At 47.2% G+C, this 7,835-nt stretch overlaps 1 long non-coding RNA gene across 1 annotated transcript; it reads right to left on the bottom strand.

The window, feature by feature from the left end:
- Window positions 1–3,390: 3,390 nt before the first annotated feature.
- On the bottom strand, window positions 3,391–7,811 carry LOC109547401 (uncharacterized). The gene is made up of 3 exons (XR_002173177.3): window positions 7,417–7,811; window positions 6,492–6,635; window positions 3,391–6,066 (listed from the first exon to the last, which is right to left on the bottom strand). It is a non-coding gene; the product is annotated as an uncharacterized lncRNA (long non-coding RNA).
- Between the last annotated feature and the right edge of the window lie 24 nt (window positions 7,812–7,835).

The following is a 7,835-nucleotide window of genomic DNA, read 5'->3' as shown; positions in this document are numbered from 1 at the left end:
GTCCCAGAGGCTAAACCTCAAAGGATCACCACCCTCACATATTTTGAGATGAGACACATCTCCATCCTCCCTCAAGGCTCCTGTAAGACTCAGGATGATTCCCTGTTTACCTGCCTATATGAAACCCTAGGCCCCTTCCTTTTCTTTGAGACATTCCTCCTTAATGAACGTTCTCCCCACTGCAATAACCTGAATAAAAGCATTTCCTTCATGATCTGGGGAGTTTTGTCTTTCACATTAACGCGCTAGCACTAGACTAGGAGTCAGAAGCTTCTGAGTGAAACTAGCTTCTATTTGAGAGTAGACCATCACCTGCTTTATTTTTCTTCAACAACTCTTATTATATACTAGTTTATTTGTCATCAGTCATCGATGGGAATATAAACTCCTTGAGGAAAGAGCTTGTCTTCTTGATCACTGTATCCTCAAGGGTCTACAACAGATCCTGGCACACAGTAGGTGCTCAAGAATGAGGACAAGTTATGGCATGGCAACCCCCAGCCCTCCTGAGCTGTCTGCCATGCTCCCCCGGCTCCTCTGTCTTTCTCTCTCTCCTTTGTCTTTCTCCCCGCTTCTCTGTGTCTCTCTGTGTCCTCTGATCCCCTCCCTCCTCTTTCTCTTTTGGGGATCTCTTTCCTAATCTCTCCCTTCCTCTTGCTTTCCCTGTCTCTTCCGTGGGCCTTGGGCCTGACAGGTCCCTACCTTCTGCCTGGATATTTATTGGGGAGGATGCAGGGTCCAGGGAGAGCGCTCCAGCTGCAGAAGGAGGGCTGAGCCAACCATGTCTGTGGGTCTGCTGGATGGCTACAGGTCTAACTTTGGACATGCATTTAGTCAAGCGCTCCTTGAAAGTTCAAGATTCACTTGGAATTGGTCAAGTTGGCATTTTGGAAACAATCAATTAGACACTAAGCCTTGATCCAAGCAGGGTGCCGACAGCTGAGATGGAAAACACCCAGACCAGAACCCTGCCCTCCAGGAGCTCCTGGTCTCATTAGCCAAGGGGGTGAGGTCCATACATGGTCTTCAAGGAAATAGTAGGGGAACAGACAGAATGAGGGGTGCAGGCAGTGCCAGCCCTTGAGCTCTGGAAGGGATCAGGCGCTGCTAACTTCGGGGCATGGGATCTGTGTGTGAATGGCGGCAGCCAGACAGGAGATCAGGGCTCCAGCTGCGGAAGGGAAAAGCAGCCCATCTGTGCCTGCGAGGCTCCCAGGGCCACCTGGGCCCGAGCTTAGCTGAGGAGCCTCTTCTCCTGTCAATCCCCTGCCCTGACTCCCTCCCTGCCCCCACCAAGACCCAGTAAAACCCAAATCAAAGCCTGCAGGTCTCCCCAGAGCACAGACGGACGTGGTCAGCTGGACAGTGGGACGTGGCTACATAAAGGATCATAAAGACAGTGTCAGGCACTGCGCTAAGTACCTCAGTGAAGAGACAGTGCCTCAGCAGTCCGGCACAAGCCTTCCTGCTAGTTTCTGAATAAATATCAGCTGAATTGATTTAGATGCTAGGATGTGGCCCCAAAATCTTGATGAATAAAACCTGCAGCCCCTTCCTCTCTGGCTCAGGAAATCGTTCACATTAGCGTGCCAGGCTCTGGGGGCTGAGTGGGAGGCGGGAACCAGCTGGGGCTTGAAGGGAAATAAGGGGGTTCATTTGTGCTCGGTGTGGACACTCCAGGCAGTTGGTAAACCATCCAGCATGAAACCTGTTCATTCTGCACGCAACATGGGATTCCTTTTGTGACTCTTTTATAAACAGGATGGGCCAGAATCTTTCTGGGAAATGCCTGTGGGATTCACGTGGTCTTCTAAGGTGGGTCCTTGTAGTTCTGCTAACTCTGGGGAAGCAGAGAAGGGAGAGACTCTTTTCCTGAGCCCTGGCATTTATAAGTGTGGTTTGGGGGAAGAAAAAAAGGAGAGTGGCTGTAATGAGTAAAGTGAGAAAATGTTTCCCCAAAAGGGTGATTCTTGGCGCAAAAAGGGAATTGAGGGCTGAAGGGGTTGGCAGAAAGGGATGCGTGGGTGTCTGCTGGAGCACCTCCCGAGTTCCTTCAGGAAGAAAGCTCCCACTTCATAGCATTTTTTTTTTTTTTTTTGGCCGTGCAGCATGTAGGATCCTAGTTCCGCAACCAGGCATAGAACCACATGCCCTGGAAGCACAGAGTCTTAACCACTGGACCACCAGGGAAGTCTCATCCCGTGTCATAGTCTTAATGACTTCCGTCCCCTCTCCCCAACAACCTGGCACAAAATACTCACCTAAGTGGTACTTCGTTCAGATCATCATACCAAACCAAAGTCTAGGTCATTGAGTCATCCCTTCCTTATCAGTGACGGTCTCCCTACTCACAGTTCACTCTTGCTGCTGACTCACAGGTGTCTCTGAAGCTGCGGTCTTTGCACCTTGGGAAGATAATTTTGTAAAACCATGTCTGCTCCCTGGCCTGAGCATTCTGAGTCATAACAGCATCTGGAACCAAAGCTCAAGGCCCAGGTTGATTAGGGCAAAGTCTCCAACTCCTTCTTCCGGATCTCCCTCCCCCATCAATCAGGACATTTAGAAAATGTGTGACAAAAGATTAACCCTACTTCTGTCTCTATAAAGATATAGCATTTTCCAGGTTCCATATTTCAATATTAAGCTATCTTAAGCTATTAAAATTTCAGCAGCAATACAGCAGCACCACGAGTCCAGGAGGCAGGGGAGAGAGAAGGAATAACTATTTCTAATATTTAGGGACTCTCTGAAGTGTGCCAGGCACCATGTGGGCCTTGCACACACTTTAATGCCCACAGGAATGGGGTGTTAAGTAGTGTGATTAGCCTCATCTCACAGATGAAGAAAGTGGGGCCCAGAAAGGCTAAGTGCCACGTGCAAGTTCACACTTTTCCTTCCTCAGCTTCCTCACCTCTCTCAGCTTGCACAGAACTGAAGCAGGTGAGGGCCTTGCTCTGCGTTAGGCTTTGGCTCAAGGGAACGTTGTGACTGGTTTGACCCTCTATCCAGACCACTGACACTCTCTCCATATCAGCAATACGCCTGTTTCACTTTCTTTTTATTCATGTGTTCACTTCAGTAGCACTTTTAATTTCCTTCAAGAAGTTTTCCTTTGCCTTCACAACTTGACTAAGTGTTTGGTGCAAGAGGCCTAGACTTTGGCCAGTTTTCCTTGGACATTCCTTCCTCATTAAGCTGAATCATTTCTATCTTTTGATTGGAAGTGAGAGGCGACTCTTCCTTTCACTTGAACACTTAGAGGCCATGGTAGGTTATTAATTGGCCTAAACTCAATACTGTTGTGTCTCAAGGAATAAGGGAGGCCCGAGGTGAGCGGGGGAGAGGGATGGAGAGTGGCAGGTCAGTAGAGCAGTGGGAACACACACCACATTTATGGGTTAAGTTCATCGTCTTATACGGGCATTTAAAACATTCACAATTGTAACGTCAAAGATCACTGATCACAGGTCACCATAACAAATACAGTAATAAGGAAAAAGTTTGAAATACTGAATTACCAGACTGTAACACAGAGACACGAAGTGAACAAATGCTATTGGAAAAATGGCTCCCAGAAACTTGCTCGGTGCAGGGTTGCTACAAACCTTCAGTTTGTAAAAAAAACACAAGATCTGTAAAGTGCAAAAAAGCTAAGTATGGTAAAAGGAGGTCTGCCTGTGAAGCTTTTGTGGGAGAGAGAAAGGGAGGGAGAGAGGAGAGGTCAAAGCAGTAAAAACCTTTTCTACAATTACTTGTTTATTAACCCCCCAAATACAGTTATGGTTTCAGAGAAAAACAGGAGCACAGGAAAAGAGAGAGAGAAAAAAATGTGATGTGTATGGAATTAATTAATGGACTAGCTTTAAGAAGCAAGAATTTGAAAGCCTTTGGATTTAGATGCTAGAATTTGTAGCAGATTTCCTTGCCCACCAAGAAGGCTTGTTAATCCAGATTCTTTAGGGATCAAGGGGATTTCTTACATTCCTCTGGGGGCAGTGGAGTGGCTCTAGCCTGCCTCAGCCCCACTTAAGGGCAGAGCCTCCAAAGCCCCCCTGACTGAACTGCGGATAACAAAGCCACCTCTGGATCAGCACAGAGACCAGGGTTTGCCTCGTTCAGAGAGCGGGTGGGGATCTGCTCATGAGGCAGTGCGGTTTACGGTTAATGCCTGAAGAAATGCATGAGCGCTGAACTTGGTTTTCACTTTTAAAAAAATCCGCTGACAGTTGTATTTCCTGTTAGAAAGCCTTGTGGAAGGGTGAGTCTAAGGGTTCTGGAGAATGAATGACAAGCATATGAGTGGCTTCGTAGGGACACAGGTGGGGATGTGATGCACATAGATTGGGCGTTAGAGAGGCAAAGAGCTCTTGGGTGGAAACTCACCTGCCATTCACTGAGCCCCTCCCCTCCCTGGTCCCTCTCAGGTCTCCTCTCTGCTGAAAGCGTTACTAATGCTGGCCCGTGCTGATAATAATGATGAGAGTATATTACCAGCAACTACAGTAATTACTGTAGGGGAGGAAACACGTTGCCTTCTTCCCTTCTGCGTTCTTCGGCTGGTCTAATTATGAACTTGCCATGAGACACATTAATAGGAGAAAAAACAAACAAAATGTTAATAGCATGTATACCTCCTGTATCCATGGGAGAGACCCAGGAAAACTAACTCCCTGAAATGGTGGAAACCCTCATCTTCAATACCATCTTCAGCTGAAGACAAAAGAAGATGTGAAAGGAGGAGGGAGTTATGAGAGGGTATCAGGAAAAGCACAGTGATAAGAGTAAGCTTATTAGGCAGATTGAAGCCCTTTGCCTTCTCCACTGATAAGAGTTTCTAGAGATTGAGTCCTCCCCCTCTTCCTGATACAGCAAGGGAGACACCCTTACAAATACAGATTTCCCTCACACACGTAAGCATCTTTTACAAGGCGTTACTTCTGCTTGGTTTTCAGAGCTACTCCTGTGTCTGTTGTTTTTCAAAAATAACCAGCCTATACCAAAGGGGAAAGGGTGGAGGGAGGGATAAATTAGGCTGACATATACACACTACTATATATAAAATAGATAACCAACAAGGACCTACTGTATAGCACAGGGAACTCTACTCAATATTTTGTAATAACCTATAAGGGAAAGGAAACTGAAAAAGTATATGAATATATATTATATATGAATCGTTTTGCTGTACACCTGAAACTAACACAACATTGTAAATCAACTATACTTCGATATAGAAAAAAAGAAAAAATTAAAAAATAAAAACAACCAGCCTAAAATAATCATTATACCAAAGAGACCTATTTGGGGGTGGTAAATTCTGCTCCCTTACAGTACCAGTTATTTAATACCTACCAAGTGTTAGGCACTGTGCTGGGAACTTGACCTATAATACCTATTTCTTAATAACAATCCGATCCTGGAAGTAGTCCAACAAGCTTTACCTATATTATCTCTAATTCTCATAACAAGCAAAATTGGTTTCATTTCCCTCGTTTCACAGATGAGGAAATAAGGAGGTGGCTGTGTGTGCAGGGCCACACAGCCTGCTGCAGACAGGGCCCCGACCCCCTTGAGGGCAAGGGTCCTGATGTAGTCACCTTTTGTACCCCTCATGACACCGCCCCTCAGCTCACTGTCTGTAGAAGGTTCTCAGCAAATACTAACTCATTCAATGATTTAAATCAATATTTGCCTACACACCCAGGGGCAGTACTGTGGAATGTGCCTTTGGGTGTACATCTTGGTGATGGCAAAACGGGAATTCTGACATGGTCTCTGAAGAGCCCTGGGCCCCAGCGCCCAGCTGCCCGGCGCTGCCAGCAGCCGGCCGCCTCCCTCTGACCTCACTCTTCCACATCTTAGAGGATGCCAGGATTTTGAGCTAGAACTGGCCTCACAGACTGGCCCAACCCTCTTCATTTTATAGGTGTTCCCATCTATAAATTGAGATCAAAATCCGTGCCAAGTTTCATGAATTCACTGCTCGTCCTTTCCCGGAGGAAATCTTCTTACACAATAGGAGATCAAAGTAGATCAACGCATTCTTGGGCACATGTATGAAAGGCCCTGTGGGAGACAACAAAGACCTGTGAAAATTAGCCTCTGTTCTCAAGGGATGTAGAGTTTTGTTGTAGAAAAACACAATAGCCAGTGATATTAAATACTTCCCAGGGGCCACGTCCCGTGGGGACTGTGTTCCCCCTGGAGTATATCATCTGTAACATTTAAAGCCATCAGAACCGTTTCCCAGCAAACTTTTAATTCCTAAGCAGAAGGGCCTGGAAAAATTCCCGTCTAGCCTTCCCTCCCCCGCCCCTTTTACTCTGATGCTTCTTTTTCCAAGAATACAAGGGCACACTACCTGTGTGAGTTGGCCAGGCCACTCTGCAACTAGAGAATCTGGGGGCTGGCTGGGTCCCAGCAATGGCACTCCCAGGCCTGCATGTCCTCCGCATTTCTCCACATTTCTCGGGAAGGTTAGGTGAGCTTACCTGGCATGACTCAGGCCAAAGAAATGAAAAGCCCAGACACAGTGGTTCATCAATTCCTCCAAAGTTTACTAGCCAGGCAACGTATACAGACACTGACATCTTAAGGCAGTAACTGGGAGTCCCTGGAGACCAACGATCTAATACCTGTGGGTGACAAATATGACTTGATGATCTGGTCTTCATTGCAAGTACCAGGGGCTTTTTTCTCTTCTTCTTCTTTTTCCTTCTTTGACTTGTTAGGGAATTTTTCAGTAAGGTTATAGAAAAGCTTATTCCCAAGCTCAGATCTAATCAGGATTTTTCAACATCCTCCCAGTTCCCTGTGTCATAATAAATTATGTGTCATAAATAAATGCTATGACCAAATATTATTACATCGTGGGAGCAGTGTCCAGAGTGAGCCTTGCAGAAGCAGCACTTAAAGGAGCCCTGGACATCCTGGTCACAGTTTTGGGGACAGGGCAATATTCAGTTCAGGGCTTGGCCTTCTGCCCTGGAAGGAGGCCAGGCTCCAAGCTTCTTTCTCCTGAAGATGACCCCACAGTCCTCACACAAGGAGCCCTACATCCACTCATGAGCCTGCATGCTGACTGCTCCAGTAATAGAGCAAAATGGGATGTCAGGATGCTTAAACTATCGTTCATTGGTGGCTTTAGATGGACAGAAAGTCCAAGAGCCACTCTCTCGCCCAGGCGTCGTTGGAGAGCCCTTTCCAACCTCCCTGGGGTGAGCTCTGCTGAGTTTAGCGTGTACTGAGAAGCTACTAAGTGCTGCGCCTGTACCAGGCACCTTAGGAAAAGGAAGACGGTGTCACAGTTTGTATCCTTGATGGCCTCAAACGACAGGCAACCCTCCAGCTGCTGAGGCGGATGTAATTATTAACCAAAAACAGGATGAGAGCCCACTGCTCGAATAAAGTACTCACCAAGGTCTGCTCTTCTCTTGGATTTGGGCTCGATGGGGTCCTAAAGGAGGCACTTTTCCTCTGATGTTCTCTCTTTCTAACACTTCCTACCCACCGTGGATTTAAGTGGCTGATGAGAGAAGGAAGCAAATTCAAAGTGCATGGGATGGCAGGTTACTGTGTAGACAGATGCTCCCATTCCCACTGGGGACCTCTAGGAGATGGTGTAGACCTTGCCTGGCCTTGACCCCCCAGCCTGGGTGAGGAAGCTGGGGGACGAGTTGGCCAATTCCCTCTGTCGCCGGTGGAGAGAACCGACCTCCGGCAAGTCTGCCCAGCCTGTAGGCCAGCAAGTTTCCACAGACAGAGAAATCCCTCAGCCAGAGTCCCAGAATGTGTAGGCCTGAGGAAGCGGGAGTGGGAGTGGAGCTGGGCGAGGC

The sequence above is a fragment of the Tursiops truncatus genome, chromosome 1, assembly GCF_011762595.2.
Source record: "Tursiops truncatus isolate mTurTru1 chromosome 1, mTurTru1.mat.Y, whole genome shotgun sequence".
NCBI lineage: Eukaryota > Metazoa > Chordata > Mammalia > Artiodactyla > Delphinidae > Tursiops > Tursiops truncatus.
This window is presented reverse-complemented; position numbering and strand designations above follow the sequence as displayed.